We start from the raw sequence: 21,904 nt of genomic DNA, 5'->3' as shown, positions 1-21,904 counted from the left end.
TATTATACCATGTACTTCCAGAGTTGTTGTTTATTTCACAGAACTTCAAACTCAAAAGGTAAGCACTTACAAGCTTGAAGCTGTATTTCTATGAGGTTTCAAGACATCTGAAATTCAAAACTGCAATGTTCAGCCAAAGGGTCTGCATCCCTTTTCTTGTCAGAGGCTGTTTCTGGTATGGGCACTGTGGAATAAGTGCTCGCCTTTTTATCCCTTGAAAGGCCCTGAAGGCACCAAACCATTAAGTAGCTCCTCCCACATTTTTCCCGCTCTTTTCTGAGCTTGCCTGGTGAAGATTTTGAAAGTATAGAGAGATGGTTTTCTGTAGTGGGGATATTGCAACAATTGCTCACCTAACATGGAAGCACTTACTAACTAAAGAAAAATAGAAAGAACTCCTGTTAGGTGAACACCTGATGCTCAAATTCAATCCATCCCTAAATATTATACCATGTACTTCCAGAGTTGTTGTTTATTTCACAGAACTTCAAACTCAAAAGGTAAGCACTTACAAGCTTGAAGCTGTATTTCTATGAGGTTTCAAGACATCTGAAATTCAAAACTGCAATGTTCAGCCAAAGGGTCTGCATCCCTGTTCTTGTCTGAGGCTGTTCCTGGTATGGGCACTGTGGAAGAAGTTCTAGCCTTTTTATCCCTTGAAAGTCCCTGAAGGCACCAAACCATTAAGTAGCTCCTCCCACATTTTTCCCGCTCTTTTCTGAGCTTGCTTGGTGAAGATTTTGAAAGTATAGAGAGATGGTTTTCTGTAGTGGGGATATTGCAACAATTGCTCACCTAACATGGAAGCACTTACTAACTAAAGAAAAATAGAAAGAACTCCTGTTAGGTGAACACCTGATGCTCAAATGCAATCCATCCCTAAATATTATACCATGTACTTCCAGAGTTGTTGTTTATTTCACAGAACTTCAAACTCAAAAGGTAAGCACTTACAAGCTTGAAGCTGTATTTCTATGAGGTTTCAAGGAATCTGAAATTCAAAACTGCAATGTTCAGCCAAAGGGTCTGCATCCCTGTTCTTGTCAGAGGCTGTTTCTGGTATGGGCACTGTGGAATAAGTGCTCGCCTTTTTATCCCTTGAAAGGCCCTGAAGGCACCAAACCATTAAGTAGCTCCTCCCACATTTTTCCCGCTCTTTTCTGAGCTTGCCTGGTGAAGATTTTGAAAGTATAGAGAGATGGTTTTCTGTAGTGGGGATATTGCAACAATTGCTCACCTAACATGGAAGCACTTACTAACTAAAGAAAAATAGAAAGAACTCCTGTTAGGTGAACACCTGATGCTCAAATGCAATATATCCCTAAATATTATACCATGTACTTCCAGAGTTGTTGTTTATTTCACAGAACTTCAAACTCAAAAGGTAAGCACTTACAAGCTTGAAGCTGTATTTCTATGAGGTTTCAAGACATCTGAAATTCAAAACTGCAATGTTCAGCCTAAGGGTCTGCATCCCTGTTCTTGTCTGAGGCTGTTCCTGGTATGGGCACTGTGGAAGAAGTTCTAGCCTTTTTATCCCTTGAAAGTCCCTGAAGGCACCAAACCATTAAGAAGCTCCTCCCACATTTTTCCCGCTCTTTTCTGAGCTTGCTTGGTGAAGATTTTGAAAGTATAGAGAGATGGTTTTCTGTAGTGGAGATATTGCAACAATTGCTCACCTAACATGGAAGCACTTACTAACTAAAGAAAAATAGAAAGAACTCCTGTTAGGTGAGCACCTGATGTTCAAATGCAATCCATCCTAAATATTATAACATACACTTCCAAAATTGCTGTTTAGTTCACAGAACTTCAACCTCAAAAGGGAAGCACTTACACATATATAAAACGCAGGTGCCAACCTTGAAGCTGTATTTCTGTGAGGTTCCAAGACATCTGAAATTCAAAACTGCAATGTTCAGCCAGTGGGTCTGCATCCCTGTTCTTGTCTGAGGCTGGTATGGGCACTGTGGAATAAGTGCTCGCCTTTTTATCCCTTGAAAGGCCCTGAAGGCACCAAACCATTAAGTAGCTCCTCCCACATTTTTCCCGCTCTTTTCTGAGCTTGCTTGGTGAAGATTTTGAAAGTATAGAGGGATGGTTTTCTGCAGTGGAGATATTGCAACAATTGCTCACCTAACATGGAAGCACTTACTAACTAAAGAAAAATAGAAAGAACTCCTGTTAGGTGAGCACCTGATGCTCAAATGCAATTATTCTCTAAATATTATAACATACACTTCCAGAGCTGTTGTTTAGTTAACAGAACTTCAACCTCAATAGGTAAGCACTTACAAGCTTGAAGCTGTATTTCTATGAGGTTTCAAGACATCTGAAATTCAAAACTGCAATGTTCAGCCAGTTGGCCTGCATCACTGTTCTCATCCGAGGCCGTTCCTGCTATGGGCACTGTGGAAGAAGTGCCCACCTTTTTATCCCTTGAAAGGCCCTCAAGGGACCAAACCATTAAGTAGCTCCTCCTACATTTTTCCCGCTCTTTTCTGAGCTTGCTTGGTGAAGATTTTGAAAGTATAGAGAGATGGTTTTCTGTAGTGGGGATATTGCAACAATTGCTCACCTAACATGGAAGCACTTACTAACTAAAGAAAAACAGAAAGAACTCCTGTTAGGTGAGCACCTGATGTTCAAATGCAATCCATCCTAAATATTATAACATACACTTCCAAAGTTGCTGTTTAGTTCACAGAACTTCAACCTCAAAAGGTAAGCACTTATAACCATGAAGCTGTATTTCTATGAGGTTTCAAGACATCTGAAATTCAAAACTGCAATGTTCAGCCAATGGGTCTGCATCCCTGTTCATGTCTGAGGCTGTTACTGTTATGGGCACTGTGGAAGAAGTGCTCGCCTTTTTATCCCTTGAAAGGCCCTGAAGGCACCAAACCATTAAGAAGCTCCTCCCACATTTTTCCCGCTCTTTTCTGAGCTTGCTTGGTGAAGATTTTGAAAGTAAAGAGATGGTTTTCTGTAGTGGAGATATTGCAACAATTGCTCACCTAACATGGAAGCACTTACTAACTAAAGAAAAATAGAAAGAACTCCTGTTAGGTGAGCACCTGATGTTCAAATGCAACCCATCCCTAAATATTATACCATGTACTTCCAGAGTTGTTGTTTATTTCACAGAACTTCAAACTCAAAAGGTAAGCACTTACAACCATGAAGCTGTATTTCTATGAGGTTTCAAGATATCTGAAATTCAAAACTGCAATGTTCAGCCAGTTGGCCTGCATCACTGTTCTCATCCGAGGCTGTTCCTGCTATGGGCACTGTGGAAGAAGTGCCCACCTTTTTATCCCTTGAAAGGCCCTCAAGGCACCAAACCATTAAGTAGCTCCTCCCACATTTTCCCCGCTCTTTTCCGAGCTTGCTTGGTGAAGATTTTGAAAGTATAGAGAGATGGTTTTCTGTAGTGGGGATATTGCAACAATTGCTCACCTAACATAGAAGCACTTACTAACTAAAGAAAAATAGAAAGAACTCCTGTTAGGTGAGCACCTGATGTTCAAATGCAATCCATCCTAAATATTATAACATACACTTCCAAAGTTGCTGTTTAATTCACAGAACTTCAACCTCAAAAGGTAAGCACTTATAACCATGAAGCTGTATTTCTATGAGGTTTCAAGACATCTGAAATTCAAAACTGCAATGTTCAGCCGATTGGTCTGCATCCCTGTTCATGTCTGAGGCTGTTACTGTTATGGGCACTGTGGAAGAAGTGCTCGCCTTTTTATCCCTTGAAAGGCCCTGAAGGCACCAAACCATTAAGTAGCTCCTCCCACATTTTTCCCGCTCTTTTCTGAGCTTGCTTGGTGAAGATTTTGAAAGTATAGAGAGATGGTTTTCTGTAGTGGGGATATTGCAACAATTGCTCACCTAACATAGAAGCACTTACTAACTAAAGAAAAATAGAAAGAACTCCTGTTAGGTGAACACCTGATGCTCAAATGCAATCCATCCCTAAATATTATACCATGTACTTCCAGAGTTGTTGTTTATTTCACAGAACTTCAAACTCAAAAGGTAAGCACTTACAAGCTTGAAGCTGTATTTCTATGAGGTTTCAAGACATCTGAAATTCAAAACTACAATGTTCAGCCAAAGGGTCTGCATCCCTGTTCTTGTCTGAGGCTGTTCCTGGTATGGGCACTGTGGAAGAAGTTCTAGCCTTTTTATCCCTTGAAAGTCCCTGAAGGCACCAAACCATTAAGAAGCTCCTCCCACATTTTTCCCGCTCTTTTCTGAGCTTGCTTGGTGAAGATTTTGAAAGTATAGAGAGATGGTTTTCTGTAGTGGGGATAGTGCAACAATTGCTCACCTAACATAGAAGCACTTACTAACTAAAGAAAAATAGAAAGAACTCCTGTTAGGTGAACACCTGATGCTCAAATGCAATCCATCCCTAAATAGTATACCATGTACTTCCAGAGTTGTTGTTTATTTCACAGAACTTCAAACTCAAAAGGTAAGCACTTATAACCATGAAGCTGTATTTCTATGAGGTTTCAAGATATCTGAAATTCAAAACTGCAATGTTCAGCCAGTTGGCCTGCATCACTGTTCTCATCCGAGGCCGTTCCTGCTATGGGCACTGTGGAAGAAGTGCCCACCTTTTTATCCCTTGAAAGGCCCTCAAGGCACCAAACCATTAAGTAGCTCCTCCCACATTTTTCCCGCTCTTTTCCGAGCTTGCTTGGTGAAGATTTTGAAAGTATAGAGAGATGGTTTTCTGTAGTGGGGATAGTGCAACAATTGCTCACCTAACATAGAAGCACTTACTAACTAAAGAAAAATAGAAAGAACTCCTGTTAGGTGAACACCTGATGCTCAAATGCAATCCATCCCTAAATAGTATACCATGTACTTCCAGAGTTGTTGTTTATTTCACAGAACTTCAAACTCAAAAGGTAAGCACTTATAACCATGAAGCTGTATTTCTATGAGGTTTCAAGACATCTGAAATTCAAAACTGCAATGTTCATCCAGTTGGCCTGCATCACTGTTGTCATCTGAGGCCGTTCCTGCTATGGGCACTGTGGAGAAGTGCCCACCTTTTTATCCCTTGAAAGGCCCTCAAGGCACCAGACCATTAAGTAGCTCCTCCCACATTTTTCCCGCTCTTTTCTGAGCTTGCTTGGTGAAGATTTTGAAAGTATAGAGAGATGGTTTTCTGTAGTGGGGATATTGCAACAATTGCTCACCTAACATGGAAGCACTTACTAACTAAAGAAAAATAGAAAGAACTCCTGTTAGGTGAACACCTGATGCTCAAATGCAATCCATCCCTAAATATTATTCCATGTACTTCCAGAGTTGTTGTTTATTTCACAGAACTTCAAACTCAAAAGGTAAGCACTTACAAGCTTGAAGTTGTATTTCTATGAGGTTTCAAGGCATCTGAAATTCAAAACTGCAATGTTCAGCCAAAGGGTCTGCATCCCTGTTCTTGTCAGAGGCTGTTTCTGGTATGGGCACTGTGGAATAAGTTCTCGCCTTTTTATCCCTTGAAAGGCCCTGAAGGCACCAAACCATTAAGTAGCTCCTCCCACATTTTTCCCGCTCTTTTCTGAGCTTGCCTGGTGAAGATTTTGAAAGTATAGAGAGATGGTTTTCTGTAGTGGGGATATTGCAACAATTGCTCACCTAACATGGAAGCACTTACTAACTAAAGAAAAATAGAAAGAACTCCTGTTAGGTGAACACCTGATGCTCAAATGCAATCCATCCCTAAATATTATACCATGTACTTCCAGAGTTGTTGTTTATTTCACAGAACTTCAAACTCAAAAGGTAAGCACTTACAAGCTTGAAGCTGTATTTCTATGAGGTTTCAAGACATCTGAAATTCAAAACTGCAATGTTCAGCCAAAGGGTCTGCATCCCTGTTCTTGTCTGAGGCTGTTCCTGGTATGGGCACTGTGGAAGAAGTTCTAGCCTTTTTATCCCTTGAAAGTCCCTGAAGGCACCAAACCATTAAGAAGCTCCTCCCATATTGTTCCCGCTCTTTTCTGAGCTTGCTTGGTGAAGATTTTGAAAGTATAGAGAGATGGTTTTCTGTAGTGGAGATATTGCAACAATTGCTCACCTAACATGGAAGAACTTACTAACTAAAGAAAAATAGAAAGAACTCCTGTTAGGTGAGCACCTGATGTTCAAATGCAATCCATCCTAAATATTATAACATACACTTCCAAAATTGCTGTTTAGTTCACAGAACTTCAACCTCAAAAGGGAAGCACTTACACATATATAAAACGCAGGTGCCAACCTTGAAGCTGTATTTCTGTGAGGTTCCAAGACATCTGAAATTCAAAACTGCAATGTTCAGCCAGTGGGTCTGCATCCCTGTTCTTGTCTGAGGCTGGTATGGGCACTGTGGAATAAGTGCTTGCCTTTTTATCCCTTGAAAGGCCCTGAAGGCACCAAACCATTAAGTAGCTCGTCCCACATTTTTCCCGCTCTTTTCTGAGCTTGCTTGGTGAAGATTTTGAAAGTATAGAGGGATGGTTTTCTGCAGTGGAGATATTGCAACAATTGCTCACCTAACATGGAAGCACTTACTAACTAAAGAAAAATAGAAAGAACTCCTGTTAGGTGAGCACCTGATGCTCAAATGCAATCCATCCCTAAATATTATACCATGTACTTCCAGAGTTGTTGTTTATTTCACAGAACTTCAAACTCAAAAGGTAAGCACTTACAAGCTTGAAGCTGTATTTCTATGAGGTTTCAAGGAATCTGAAATTCAAAACTGCAATGTTCAGCCAAAGGGTCTGCATCCCTGTTCTTGTCAGAGGCTGTTTCTGGTATGGGCACTGTGGAATAAGTGCTCGCCTTTTTATCCCTTGAAAGGCCCTGAAGGCACCAAACCATTAAGTAGCTCCTCCCACATTTTTCCCGCTCTTTTCTGAGCTTGCTTGGTGAAGATTTTGAAAGTATAGAGAGATGGTTTTCTGTAGTGGGGATATTGCAACAATTGCTCACCTAACATAGAAGCACTTACTAACTAAAGAAAAATAGAAAGAACTCCTGTTAGGTGAACACCTGATGCTCAAATGCAATCCATCCCTAAATATTATAACATACACTTCCAAAGTTGCTGTTTATTTCACAGAACTTCAAACTCAAAAGGTAAGCACTTACAAGCTTGAAGCTGTATTTCTATGAGGTTTCAAGACATCTGAAATTCAAAACTGCAATGTTCAGCCTAAGGGTCTGCATCCCTGTTCTTGTCTGAGGCTGTTCCTGGTATGGGCACTGTGGAAGAAGTTCTAGCCTTTTTATCCCTTGAAAGTCCCTGAAGGCACCAAACCATTAAGAAGCTCCTCCCACATTTTTCCCGCTCTTTTCTGAGCTTGCTTGGTGAAGATTTTGAAAGTATAGAGAGATGGTTTTCTGTAGTGGAGATATTGCAACAATTGCTCACCTAACATGGAAGCACTTACTAACTAAAGAAAAATAGAAAGAACTCCTGTTAGGTGAGCACCTGATGTTCAAATGCAATCCATCCTAAATATTATAACATACACTTCCAAAATTGCTGTTTAGTTCACAGAACTTCAACCTCAAAAGGGAAGCACTTACACATATATAAAACGCAGGTGCCAACCTTGAAGCTGTATTTCTGTGAGGTTCCAAGACATCTGAAATTCAAAACTGCAATGTTCAGCCAGTGGGTCTGCATCCCTGTTCTTGTCTGAGGCTGGTATGGGCACTGTGGAATAAGTGCTCGCCTTTTTATCCCTTGAAAGGCCCTGAAGGCACCAAACCATTAAGTAGCTCCTCCCACATTTTTCCCGCTCTTTTCTGAGCTTGCTTGGTGAAGATTTTGAAAGTATAGAGGGATGGTTTTCTGCAGTGGAGATATTGCAACAATTGCTCACCTAACATGGAAGCACTTACTAACTAAAGAAAAATAGAAAGAACTCCTGTTAGGTGAGCACCTGATGCTCAAATGCAATTATTCTCTAAATATTATAACATACACTTCCAGAGCTGTTGTTTAGTTAACAGAACTTCAACCTCAATAGGTAAGCACTTACAAGCTTGAAGCTGTATTTCTATGAGGTTTCAAGACATCTGAAATTCAAAACTGCAATGTTCAGCCAGTTGGCCTGCATCACTGTTCTCATCCGAGGCCGTTCCTGCTATGGGCACTGTGGAAGAAGTGCCCACCTTTTTATCCCTTGAAAGGCCCTCAAGGGACCAAACCATTAAGTAGCTCCTCCTACATTTTTCCCGCTCTTTTCTGAGCTTGCTTGGTGAAGATTTTGAAAGTATAGAGAGATGGTTTTCTGTAGTGGGGATATTGCAACAATTGCTCACCTAACATGGAAGCACTTACTAACTAAAGAAAAACAGAAAGAACTCCTGTTAGGTGAGCACCTGATGTTCAAATGCAATCCATCCTAAATATTATAACATACACTTCCAAAGTTGCTGTTTAGTTCACAGAACTTCAACCTCAAAAGGTAAGCACTTATAACCATGAAGCTGTATTTCTATGAGGTTTCAAGACATCTGAAATTCAAAACTGCAATGTTCAGCCAATGGGTCTGCATCCCTGTTCATGTCTGAGGCTGTTACTGTTATGGGCACTGTGGAAGAAGTGCTCGCCTTTTTATCCCTTGAAAGGCCCTGAAGGCACCAAACCATTAAGAAGCTCCTCCCACATTTTTCCCGCTCTTTTCTGAGCTTGCTTGGTGAAGATTTTGAAAGTAAAGAGATGGTTTTCTGTAGTGGAGATATTGCAACAATTGCTCACCTAACATGGAAGCACTTACTAACTAAAGAAAAATAGAAAGAACTCCTGTTAGGTGAGCACCTGATGTTCAAATGCAACCCATCCCTAAATATTATACCATGTACTTCCAGAGTTGTTGTTTATTTCACAGAACTTCAAACTCAAAAGGTAAGCACTTACAACCATGAAGCTGTATTTCTATGAGGTTTCAAGATATCTGAAATTCAAAACTGCAATGTTCAGCCAGTTGGCCTGCATCACTGTTCTCATCCGAGGCTGTTCCTGCTATGGGCACTGTGGAAGAAGTGCCCACCTTTTTATCCCTTGAAAGGCCCTCAAGGCACCAAACCATTAAGTAGCTCCTCCCACATTTTCCCCGCTCTTTTCCGAGCTTGCTTGGTGAAGATTTTGAAAGTATAGAGAGATGGTTTTCTGTAGTGGGGATATTGCAACAATTGCTCACCTAACATAGAAGCACTTACTAACTAAAGAAAAATAGAAAGAACTCCTGTTAGGTGAGCACCTGATGTTCAAATGCAATCCATCCTAAATATTATAACATACACTTCCAAAGTTGCTGTTTAATTCACAGAACTTCAACCTCAAAAGGTAAGCACTTATAACCATGAAGCTGTATTTCTATGAGGTTTCAAGACATCTGAAATTCAAAACTGCAATGTTCAGCCGATTGGTCTGCATCCCTGTTCATGTCTGAGGCTGTTACTGTTATGGGCACTGTGGAAGAAGTGCTCGCCTTTTTATCCCTTGAAAGGCCCTGAAGGCACCAAACCATTAAGTAGCTCCTCCCACATTTTTCCCGCTCTTTTCTGAGCTTGCTTGGTGAAGATTTTGAAAGTATAGAGAGATGGTTTTCTGTAGTGGGGATATTGCAACAATTGCTCACCTAACATAGAAGCACTTACTAACTAAAGAAAAATAGAAAGAACTCCTGTTAGGTGAACACCTGATGCTCAAATGCAATCCATCCCTAAATATTATACCATGTACTTCCAGAGTTGTTGTTTATTTCACAGAACTTCAAACTCAAAAGGTAAGCACTTACAAGCTTGAAGCTGTATTTCTATGAGGTTTCAAGACATCTGAAATTCAAAACTACAATGTTCAGCCAAAGGGTCTGCATCCCTGTTCTTGTCTGAGGCTGTTCCTGGTATGGGCACTGTGGAAGAAGTTCTAGCCTTTTTATCCCTTGAAAGTCCCTGAAGGCACCAAACCATTAAGAAGCTCCTCCCACATTTTTCCCGCTCTTTTCTGAGCTTGCTTGGTGAAGATTTTGAAAGTATAGAGAGATGGTTTTCTGTAGTGGGGATAGTGCAACAATTGCTCACCTAACATAGAAGCACTTACTAACTAAAGAAAAATAGAAAGAACTCCTGTTAGGTGAACACCTGATGCTCAAATGCAATCCATCCCTAAATAGTATACCATGTACTTCCAGAGTTGTTGTTTATTTCACAGAACTTCAAACTCAAAAGGTAAGCACTTATAACCATGAAGCTGTATTTCTATGAGGTTTCAAGATATCTGAAATTCAAAACTGCAATGTTCAGCCAGTTGGCCTGCATCACTGTTCTCATCCGAGGCCGTTCCTGCTATGGGCACTGTGGAAGAAGTGCCCACCTTTTTATCCCTTGAAAGGCCCTCAAGGCACCAAACCATTAAGTAGCTCCTCCCACATTTTTCCCGCTCTTTTCCGAGCTTGCTTGGTGAAGATTTTGAAAGTATAGAGAGATGGTTTTCTGTAGTGGGGATAGTGCAACAATTGCTCACCTAACATAGAAGCACTTACTAACTAAAGAAAAATAGAAAGAACTCCTGTTAGGTGAACACCTGATGCTCAAATGCAATCCATCCCTAAATAGTATACCATGTACTTCCAGAGTTGTTGTTTATTTCACAGAACTTCAAACTCAAAAGGTAAGCACTTACAACAATGAAGCTGTATTTCTATGAGGTTTCAAGATATCTGAAATTCAAAACTGCAATGTTCAGCCAGTTGGCCTGCATCACTGTTCTCATCCGAGGCCGTTCCTGCTATGGGCACTGTGGAAGAAGTGCCCACCTTTTTATCCCTTGAAAGGCCCTCAAGGCACCAGACCATTAAGTAGCTCCCCCCACATTTTTCCCGCTCTTTTCCGAGCTTGCTTGGTGAAGATTTTGAAAGTATAGAGAGATGGTTTTCTGTAGTGGGGATAGTGCAACAATTGCTCACCTAACATAGAAGCACTTACTAACTAAAGAAAAATAGAAAGAACTCCTGTTAGGTGAACACCTGATGCTCAAATGCAATCCATCCCTAAATATTATTCCATGTACTTCCAGAGTTGTTGTTTATTTCACAGAACTTCAAACTCAAAAGGTAAGCACTTACAAGCTTGAAGCTGTATTTCTATGAGGTTTCAAGGCATCTGAAATTCAAAACTGCAATGTTCAGCCAAAGGGTCTGCATCCCTGTTCTTGTCAGAGGCTGTTTCTGGTATGGGCACTGTGGAATAAGTTCTCGCCTTTTTATCCCTTGAAAGGCCCTGAAGGCACCAAACCATTAAGTAGCTCCTCCCACATTTTTCCCGCTCTTTTCTGAGCTTGCCTGGTGAAGATTTTGAAAGTATAGAGAGATGGTTTTCTGTAGTGGGGATATTGCAACAATTGCTCACCTAACATGGAAGCACTTACTAACTAAAGAAAAATAGAAAGAACTCCTGTTAGGTGAACACCTGATGCTCAAATGCAATCCATCCCTAAATATTATACCATGTACTTCCAGAGTTGTTGTTTATTTCACAGAACTTCAAACTCAAAAGGTAAGCACTTACAAGCTTGAAGCTGTATTTCTATGAGGTTTCAAGACATCTGAAATTCAAAACTGCAATGTTCAGCCAAAGGGTCTGCATCCCTGTTCTTGTCTGAGGCTGTTCCTGGTATGGGCACTGTGGAAGAAGTTCTAGCCTTTTTATCCCTTGAAAGTCCCTGAAGGCACCAAACCATTAAGAAGCTCCTCCCATATTTTTCCCGCTCTTTTCTGAGCTTGCTTGGTGAAGATTTTGAAAGTATAGAGAGATGGTTTTCTGTAGTGGAGATATTGCAACAATTGCTCACCTAACATGGAAGCACTTACTAACTAAAGAAAAATAGAAAGAACTCCTGTTAGGTGAGCACCTGATGTTCAAATGCAATCCATCCTAAATATTATAACATACACTTCCAAAATTGCTGTTTAGTTCACAGAACTTCAACCTCAAAAGGGAAGCACTTACACATATATAAAACGCAGGTGCCAACCTTGAAGCTGTATTTCTGTGAGGTTCCAAGACATCTGAAATTCAAAACTGCAATGTTCAGCCAGTGGGTCTGCATCCCTGTTCTTGTCTGAGGCTGGTATGGGCACTGTGGAATAAGTGCTTGCCTTTTTATCCCTTGAAAGGCCCTGAAGGCACCAAACCATTAAGTAGCTCGTCCCACATTTTTCCCGCTCTTTTCTGAGCTTGCTTGGTGAAGATTTTGAAAGTATAGAGGGATGGTTTTCTGCAGTGGAGATATTGCAACAATTGCTCACCTAACATGGAAGCACTTACTAACTAAAGAAAAATAGAAAGAACTCCTGTTAGGTGAGCACCTGATGCTCAAATGCAATTATTCTCTAAATATTATAACATACACTTCCAGAGCTGTTGTTTAGTTAACAGAACTTCAACCTCAATAGGTAAGCACTTACAAGCTTGAAGCTGTATTTCTATGAGGTTTCAAGACATCTGAAATTCAAAACTGCAATGTTCAGCCAAAGGGTCTGCATCCCTGTTCTTGTCAGAGGCTGTTTCTGGTATGGGCACTGTGGAATAAGTGCTCGCCTTTTTATCCCTTGAAAGGCCCTGAAGGCACCAAACCATTAAGTAGCTCCTCCCACATTTTTCCCGCTCTTTTCTGAGCTTGCTTGGTGAAGATTTTGAAAGTATAGAGAGATGGTTTTCTGTAGTGGGGATATTGCAACAATTGCTCACCTAACATAGAAGCACTTACTAACTAAAGAAAAATAGAAAGAACTCCTGTTAGGTGAACACCTGATGCTCAAATGCAATCCATCCCTAAATATTATAACATACACTTCCAAAGTTGCTGTTTATTTCACAGAACTTCAAACTCAAAAGGTAAGCACTTACAAGCTTGAATCTGTATTTCTATGAGGTTTCAAGACATCTGAAATTCAAAACTACAATGTTCAGCCAAAGGGTCTGCATCCCTGTTCTTGTCTGAGGCTGTTCCTGGTATGGGCACTGTGGAAGAAGTTCTAGCCTTTTTATCCCTTGAAAGTCCCTGAAGGCACCAAACCATTAAGAAGCTCCTCCCACATTTTTCCCGCTCTTTTCTGAGCTTGCTTGGTGAAGATTTTGAAAGTATAGAGAGATGGTTTTCTGTAGTGGAGATATTGCAACAATTGCTCACCTAACATGGAAGCACTTACTAACTAAAGAAAAATAGAAAGAACTCCTGTTAGGTGAGCACCTGATGTTCAAATGCAATCCATCCTAAATATTATAACATACACTTCCAAAATTGCTGTTTAGTTCACAGAACTTCAACCTCAAAAGGGAAGCACTTACACATATATAAAACGCAGGTGCCAACCTTGAAGCTGTATTTCTGTGAGGTTCCAAGACATCTGAAATTCAAAACTGCAATGTTCAGCCAGTTGGCCTGCATCACTGTTGTCATCTGAGGCCGTTCCTGCTATGGGCACTGTGGAGAAGTGCCCACCTTTTTATCCCTTGAAAGGCCCTCAAGGCACCAGACCATTAAGTAGCTCCTCCCACATTTTTCCCGCTCTTTTCTGAGCTTGCTTGGTGAAGATTTTGAAAGTATAGAGAGATGGTTTTCTGTAGTGGGGATATTGCAACAATTGCTCACCTAACATGGAAGCACTTACTAACTAAAGAAAAATAGAAAGAACTCCTGTTAGGTGAACACCTGATGCTCAAATGCAATCCATCCCTAAATATTATACCATGTACTTCCAGAGTTGTTGTTTATTTCACAGAACTTCAAACTCAAAAGGTAAGCACTTATAACCATGAAGCTGTATTTCTATGCGGTTTCAAGATATCTGAAATTCAAAACTGCAATGTTCAGCCAGTTGGCCTGCATCACTGTTCTCATCCGAGGCCGTTCCTGCTATGGGCACTGTGGAAGAAGTGCCCACCTTTTTATCCCTTGAAAGGCCCTCAAGGCACCAAACCATTAAGTAGCTCCTCCCACATTTTTCCCGCTCTTTTCCGAGCTTGCTTGGTGAAGATTTTGAAAGTATAGAGAGATGGTTTTCTGTAGTGGGGATATTACAACAATTGCTCACCTAACATAGAAGCACTTACTAACTAAAGAAAAATAGAAAGAACTCCTGTTAGGTGAGCACCTGATGTTCAAATGCAATCCATCCTAAATATTATAACATACACTTCCAAAGTTGCTGTTTAATTCACAGAACTTCAACCTCAAAAGGTAAGCACTTATAACCATGAAGCTGTATTTCTATGATGTTTCAAGACATCTGAAATTCAAAACTGCAATGTTCAGCCAATGAGTCTGCATCCCTGTTCATGTCTGAGGCTGTTACTGTTATGGGCACTGTGGAAGAAGTGCTCGCCTTTTTATCCCTTGAAAGGCCCTGAAGGCACCAAACCATTAAGTAGCTCCTCCCACATTTTTCCCGCTCTTTTCTGAGCTTGCTTGGTGAAGATTTTGAAAGTATAGAGAGATGGTTTTCTGCAGTGGGGATATTGCAACAATTGCTCACCTAACATAGAAGCACTTACTAACTAAAGAAAAATAGAAAGAACTCCTGTTAGGTGAACACCTGATGCTCAAATGCAATCCATCCCTAAATATTATACCATGTACTTCCAGAGTTGTTGTTTATTTCACAGAACTTCAAACTCAAAAGGTAAGCACTTACAAGCTTGAAGCTGTATTTCTATGAGGTTTCAAGACATCTGAAATTCAAAACTACAATGTTCAGCCAAAGGGTCTGCATCCCTGTTCTTGTCTGAGGCTGTTCCTGGTATGGGCACTGTGGAAGAAGTTCTAGCCTTTTTATCCCTTGAAAGTCCCTGAAGGCACCAAACCATTAAGAAGCTCCTCCCACATTTTCCCGCTCTTTTCTGAGCTTGCTTGGTGAAGATTTTGAAAGTATAGAGAGATGGTTTTCTGTAGTGGAGATATTGCAACAATTGCTCACCTAACATGGAAGCACTTACTAACTAAAGAAAAATAGAAAGAACTCCTGTTAGGTGAGCACCTGATGTTCAAATGCAACCCATCCCTAAATATTATACCATGTACTTCCAGAGTTGTTGTTTATTTCACAGAACTTCAAACTCAAAAGGTAAGCACTTACAACCATGAAGCTGTATTTCTATGAGGTTTCAAGATATCTGAAATTCAAAACTGCAATGTTCAGCCAGTTGGCCTGCATCACTGTTCTCATCCGAGGCCGTTCCTGCTATGGGCACTGTGGAAGAAGTGCCCACCTTTTTATCCCTTGAAAGGCCCTCAAGGCACCAAACCATTAAGTAGCTCCTCCCACATTTTTCCCGCTCTTTTCCGAGCTTGCTTGGTGAAGATTTTGAAAGTATAGAGAGATGGTTTTCTGTAGTGGGGATAGTGCAACAATTGCTCACCTAACATAGAAGCACTTACTAACTAAAGAAAAATAGAAAGAACTCCTGTTAGGTGAACACCTGATGCTCAAATGCAATCCATCCCTAAATAGTATACCATGTACTTCCAGAGTTGTTGTTTATTTCACAGAACTTCAAACTCAAAAGGTAAGCACTTATAACCATGAAGCTGTATTTCTTTGAGGTTTCAAGACATCTGAAATTCAAAACTGCAATGTTCAGCCAGTTGGCCTGCATCACTGTTGTCATCTGAGGCCGTTCCTGCTATGGGCACTGTGGAGAAGTGCCCACCTTTTTATCCCTTGAAAGGCCCTCAAGGCACCAGACCATTAAGTAGCTCCTCCCACATTTTTCCCGCTCTTTTCTGAGCTTGCTTGGTGAAGATTTTGAAAGTATAGAGAGATGGTTTTCTGTAGTGGGGATATTGCAACAATTGCTCACCTAACATGGAAGCACTTACTAACTAAAGAAAAATAGAAAGAACTCCTGTTAGGTGAACACCTGATGCTCAAATGCAATCCATCCCTAAATATTATACCATGTACTTCCAGAGTTGTTGTTTATTTCACAGAACTTCAAACTCAAAAGGTAAGCACTTACAAGCTTGAAGCTGTATTTCTATGAGGTTTCAAGGCATCTGAAATTCAAAACTGCAATGTTCAGCCAAAGGGTCTGCATCCCTGTTCTTGTCAGAGGCTGTTTCTGGTATGGGCACTGTGGAATAAGTGCTCGCCTTTTTATCCCTTGAAAGGCCATGAAGGCACCAAACCATTAAGTAGCTCCTCCCACATTTTTCCCGCTCTTTTCTGAGCTTGCCTGGTGAAGATTTTGAAAGTATAGAGAGATGGTTTTCTGTAGTGGGGATATTGCAACAATTGCTCACCTAACATGGAAGCACTTACTAACTAAAGAAAAATAGAAAGAACTCCTGTTAGGTGAACACCTGATGCTCAAATGCAATCCATCCCTAAATATTATACCATGTACTTCCAGAGTTGTTGTTTATTTCACAGAACTTCAAACTCAAAAGGTAAGCACTTACAAGCTTGAAGCTGTATTTCTATGAGGTTTCAAGACATCTGAAATTCAAAACTGCAATGTTCAGCCAAAGGGTCTGCATCCCTGTTTTTGTCTGAGGCTGTTCCTGGTATGGGCACTGTGGAAGAAGTTCTAGCCTTTTTATCCCTTGAAAGTCCCTGAAGGCACCAAACCATTAAGAAGCTCCTCCCACATTTTTCCCGCTCTTTTCTGAGCTTGCTTGGTGAAGATTTTGAAAGTATAGAGAGATGGTTTTCTGTAGTGGAGATATTGCAACAATTGCTCACCTAACATGGAAGCACTTACTAACTAAAGAAAAATAGAAAGAACTCCTGTTAGGTGAGCACCTGATGTTCAAATGCAATCCATCCTAAATATTATAACATACACTTCCAAAATTGCTGTTTAGTTCACAGAACTTCAACCTCAAAAGGGAAGCACTTACACATATATAAAACGCAGGTGCCAACCTTGAAGCTGTATTTCTGTGAGGTTCCAAGACATCTGAAATTCAAAACTGCAATGTTCAGCCAGTGGGTCTGCATCCCTGTTCTTGTCTGAGGCTGGTATGGGCACTGTGGAATAAGTGCTTGCCTTTTTATCCCTTGAAAGGCCCTGAAGGCACCAAACCATTAAGTAGCTCGTCCCACATTTTTCCCGCTCTTTTCTGAGCTTGCTTGGTGAAGATTTTGAAAGTATAGAGGGATGGTTTTCTGCAGTGGAGATATTGCAACAATTGCTCACCTAACATGGAAGCACTTACTAACTAAAGAAAAATAGAAAGAACTCCTGTTAGGTGAGCACCTGATGCTCAAATGCAATTATTCTCTAAATATTATAACATACACTTCCAGAGCTGTTGTTTAGTTAACAGAACTTCAACCTCAATAGGTAAGCACTTACAAGCTTGAAGCTGTATTTCTATGAGGTTTCAAGACATCTGAAATTCAAAACTGCAATGTTCAGCCAATGGGTCTGCATCCCTGTTCATGTCTGAGGCTGTTACTGTTATGGGCACTGTGGAAGAAGTGCTCGCCTTTTTATCCCTTGAAAGGCCCTGAAGGCACCAAACCATTAAGTAGCTCCTCCCACATTTTTCCCGCTCTTTTCTGAGCTTGCTTGGTGAAGATTTTGAAAGTATAGAGAGATGGTTTTCTGTAGTGGGGATATTGCAACAATTGCTCACCTAACATAGAAGCACTTACTAACTAAAGAAAAATAGAAAGAACTCCTGTTAGGTGAACACCTGATGCTCAAATGCAATCCATCCCTAAATATTATACCATGTACTTCCAGAGTTGTTGTTTATTTCACAGAACTTCAAACTCAAAAGGTAAGCACTTACAAGCTTGAAGCTGTATTTCTATGAGGTTTCAAGACATCTGAAATTCAAAACTACAATGTTCAGCCAAAGGGTCTGCATCCCTGTTCTTGTCTGAGGCTGTTCCTGGTATGGGCACTGTGGAAGAAGTTCTAGCCTTTTTATCCCTTGAAAGTCCCTGAAGGCACCAAACCATTAAGAAGCTCCTCCCACATTTTTCCCGCTCTTTTCTGAGCTTGCTTGGTGAAGATTTTGAAAGTATAGAGAGATGGTTTTCTGTAGTGGGGATATTGCAACAATTGCTCACCTAACATGGAAGCACTTACTAACTAAAGAAAAATAGAAAGAACTCCTGTTAGGTGAGCACCTGATGTTCAAATGCAACCCATCCCTAAATATTATACCATGTACTTCCAGAGTTGTTGTTTATTTCACAGAACTTCAAACTCAAAAGGTAAGCACTTACAACCATGAAGCTGTATTTCTATGAGGTTTCAAGATATCTGAAATTCAAAACTGCAATGTTCAGCCAGTTGGCCTGCATCACTGTTCTCATCCGAGGCCGTTCCTGCTATGGGCACTGTGGAAGAAGTGCCCACCTTTTTATCCCTTGAAAGGCCCTCAAGGCACCAAACCATTAAGTAGCTCCTCCCACATTTTTCCCGCTCTTTTCCGAGCTTGCTTGGTGAAGATTTTGAAAGTATAGAGAGATGGTTTTCTGTAGTGGGGATAGTGCAACAATTGCTCACCTAACATAGAAGCACTTACTAACTAAAGAAAAATAGAAAGAACTCCTGTTAGGTGAACACCTGATGCTCAAATGCAATCCATCCCTAAATAGTATACCATGTACTTCCAGAGTTGTTGTTTATTTCACAGAACTTCAAACTCAAAAGGTAAGCACTTATTACCATGAAGCTGTATTTCTATGAGGTTTCAAGACATCTGAAATTCAAAACTGCAATGTTCAGCCAGTTGGCCTGCATCACTGTTGTCATCTGAGGCCGTTCCTGCTATGGGCACTGTGGAGAAGTGCCCACCTTTTTATCCCTTGAAAGGCCCTCAAGGCACCAGACCATTAAGTAGCTCCTCCCACATTTTTCCCGCTCTTTTCTGAGCTTGCTTGGTGAAGATTTTGAAAGTATAGAGAGATGGTTTTCTGTAGTGGGGATATTGCAACAATTGCTCATCTAACATGGAAGCACTTACTAACTAAAGAAAAATAGAAAGAACTCCTGTTAGGTGAACACCTGATGCTCAAATGCAATCCATCCCTAAATATTATACCATGTACTTCCAGAGTTGTTGTTTATTTCACAGAACTTCAAACTCAAAAGGTAAGCACTTACAAGCTTGAAGCTGTATTTCTATGAGGTTTCAAGGCATCTGAAATTCAAAACTGCAATGTTCATCCAGTTGGCCTGCATCACTGTTGTCATCTGAGGCCGTTCCTGCTATGGGCACTGTGGAGAAGTGCCCACCTTTTTATCCCTTGAAAGGCCCTCAAGGCACCAGACCATTAAGTAGCTCCTCCCACATTTTTCCCGCTCTTTTCTGAGCTTGCTTGGTGAAGATTTTGAAAGTATAGAGAGATGGTTTTCTGTAGTGGGGATATTGCAACAATTGCTCACCTAACATGGAAGCACTTACTAACTAAAGAAAAATAGAAAGAACTCCTGTTAGGTGAACACCTGATGCTCAAATGCAATCCATCCCTAAATATTATTCCATGTACTTCCAGAGTTGTTGTTTATTTCACAGAACTTCAAACTCAAAAGGTAAGCACTTACAAGCTTGAAGCTGTATTTCTATGAGGTTTCAAGGCATCTGAAATTCAAAACTGCAATGTTCAGCCAAAGGGTCTGCATCCCTGTTCTTGTCAGAGGCTGTTTCTGGTATGGGCACTGTGGAATAAGTGCTCGCCTTTTTATCCCTTGAAAGGCCCTGAAGGCACCAAACCATTAAGTAGCTCCTCCCACATTTTTCCCGCTCTTTTCTGAGCTTGCCTGGTGAAGATTTTGAAAGTATAGAGAGATGGTTTTCTGTAGTGGGGATATTGCAACAATTGCTCACCTAACATGGAAGCACTTACTAACTAAAGAAAAATAGAAAGAACTCCTGTTAGGTGAACACCTGATGCTCAAATGCAATCCATCCCTAAATATTATACCATGTACTTCCAGAGTTGTTGTTTATTTCACAGAACTTCAAACTCAAAAGGTAAGCACTTACAAGCTTGAAGCTGTATTTCTATGAGGTTTCAAGACATCTGAAATTCAAAACTGCAATGTTCAGCCAAAGGGTCTGCATCCCTGTTCTTGTCTGAGGCTGTTCCTGGTATGGGCACTGTGGAAGAAGTTCTAGCCTTTTTATCCCTTGAAAGTCCCTGAAGGCACCAAACCATTAAGAAGCTCCTCCCATATTTTTCCCGCTCTTTTCTGAGCTTGCTTGGTGAAGATTTTGAAAGTATAGAGAGATGGTTTTCTGTAGTGGAGATATTGCAACAATTGCTCACCTAACATGGAAGCACTTACTAACTAAAGAAAAATAGAAAGAACTCCTGTTAGGTGAGCACCTGATGTTCAAATGCAATCCATCCTAAATATTATAACATACACTTCCAAAATTGCTGTTTAGTTCACAGAACTTCAACCTCAAAAGGGAAGCACTTACACATATATAAAACGCAGGTGCCAACCTTGAAGCTGTATTTCTGTGAGGTTCCAAGACATCTGAAATTCAAAACTGCAATGTTCAGCCAGTGGGTCTGCATCCCTGTTCTTGTCTGAGGCTGGTATGGGCACTGTGGAATAAGTGCTTGCCTTTTTATCCCTTGAAAGGCCCTGAAGGCACCAAACCATTAAGTAGCTCGTCCCACATTTTTCCCGCTCTTTTCTGAGCTTGCTTGGTGAAGATTTTGAAAGTATAGAGGGATGGTTTTCTGCAGTGGAGATATTGCAACAATTGCTCACCTAACATGGAAGCACTTACTAACTAAAGAAAAATAGAAAGAACTCCTGTTAGGTGAGCACCTGATGCTCAAATGCAATTATTCTCTAAATATTATAACATACACTTCCAGAGCTGTTGTTTAGTTAACAGAACTTCAACCTCAATAGGTAAGCACTTACAAGCTTGAAGCTGTATTTCTATGAGGTTTCAAGACATCTGAAATTCAAAACTACAATGTTCAGCCAAAGGGTCTGCATCCCTGTTCTTGTCTGAGGCTGTTCCTGGTATGGGCACTGTGGAAGAAGTTCTAGCCTTTTTATCCCTTGAAAGTCCCTGAAGGCACCAAACCATTAAGAAGCTCCTCCCACATTTTTCCCGCTCTTTTCTGAGCTTGCTTGGTGAAGATTTTGAAAGTATAGAGAGATGGTTTTCTGTAGTGGAGATATTGCAACAATTGCTCACCTAACATGGAAGCACTTACTAACTAAAGAAAAATAGAAAGAACTCCTGTTAGGTGAGCACCTGATGTTCAAATGCAACCCATCCCTAAATATTATACCATGTACTTCCAGAGTTGTTGTTTATTTCACAGAACTTCAAACTCAAAAGGTAAGCACTTACAACCATGAAGCTGTATTTCTATGAGGTTTCAAGATATCTGAAATTCAAAACTGCAATGTTCAGCCAGTTGGCCTGCGTCACTGTTCTCATCCGAGGCCGTTCCTGCTATGGGCACTGTGGAAGAAGTGCCCACCTTTTTATCCCTTGAAAGGCCCTCAAGGCACCAAACCATTAAGTAGCTCCTCCCACATTTTTCCCGCTCTTTTCCGAGCTTGCTTGGTGAAGATTTTGAAAGTATAGAGAGATGGTTTTCTGTAGTGGGGATAGTGCAACAATTGCTCACCTAACATAGAAGCACTTACTAACTAAAGAAAAATAGAAAGAACTCCTGTTAGGTGAACACCTGATGCTCAAATGCAATCCATCCCTAAATAGTATACCATGTACTTCCAGAGTTGTTGTTTATTTCACAGAACTTCAAACTCAAAAGGTAAGCACTTATAACCATGAAGCTGTATTTCTATGAGGTTTCAAGACATCTGAAATTCAAAACTGCAATGTTCAGCCAGTTGGCCTGCATCA

This window comes from Ambystoma mexicanum, chromosome 7q (genome assembly GCF_040938575.1).
Source record: "Ambystoma mexicanum isolate Mex_15411 chromosome 7q, UKY_AmexF1_1, whole genome shotgun sequence".
Lineage (NCBI taxonomy): Eukaryota > Metazoa > Chordata > Amphibia > Caudata > Ambystomatidae > Ambystoma > Ambystoma mexicanum.
Note: the sequence above shows the minus strand (reverse complement) of the source record.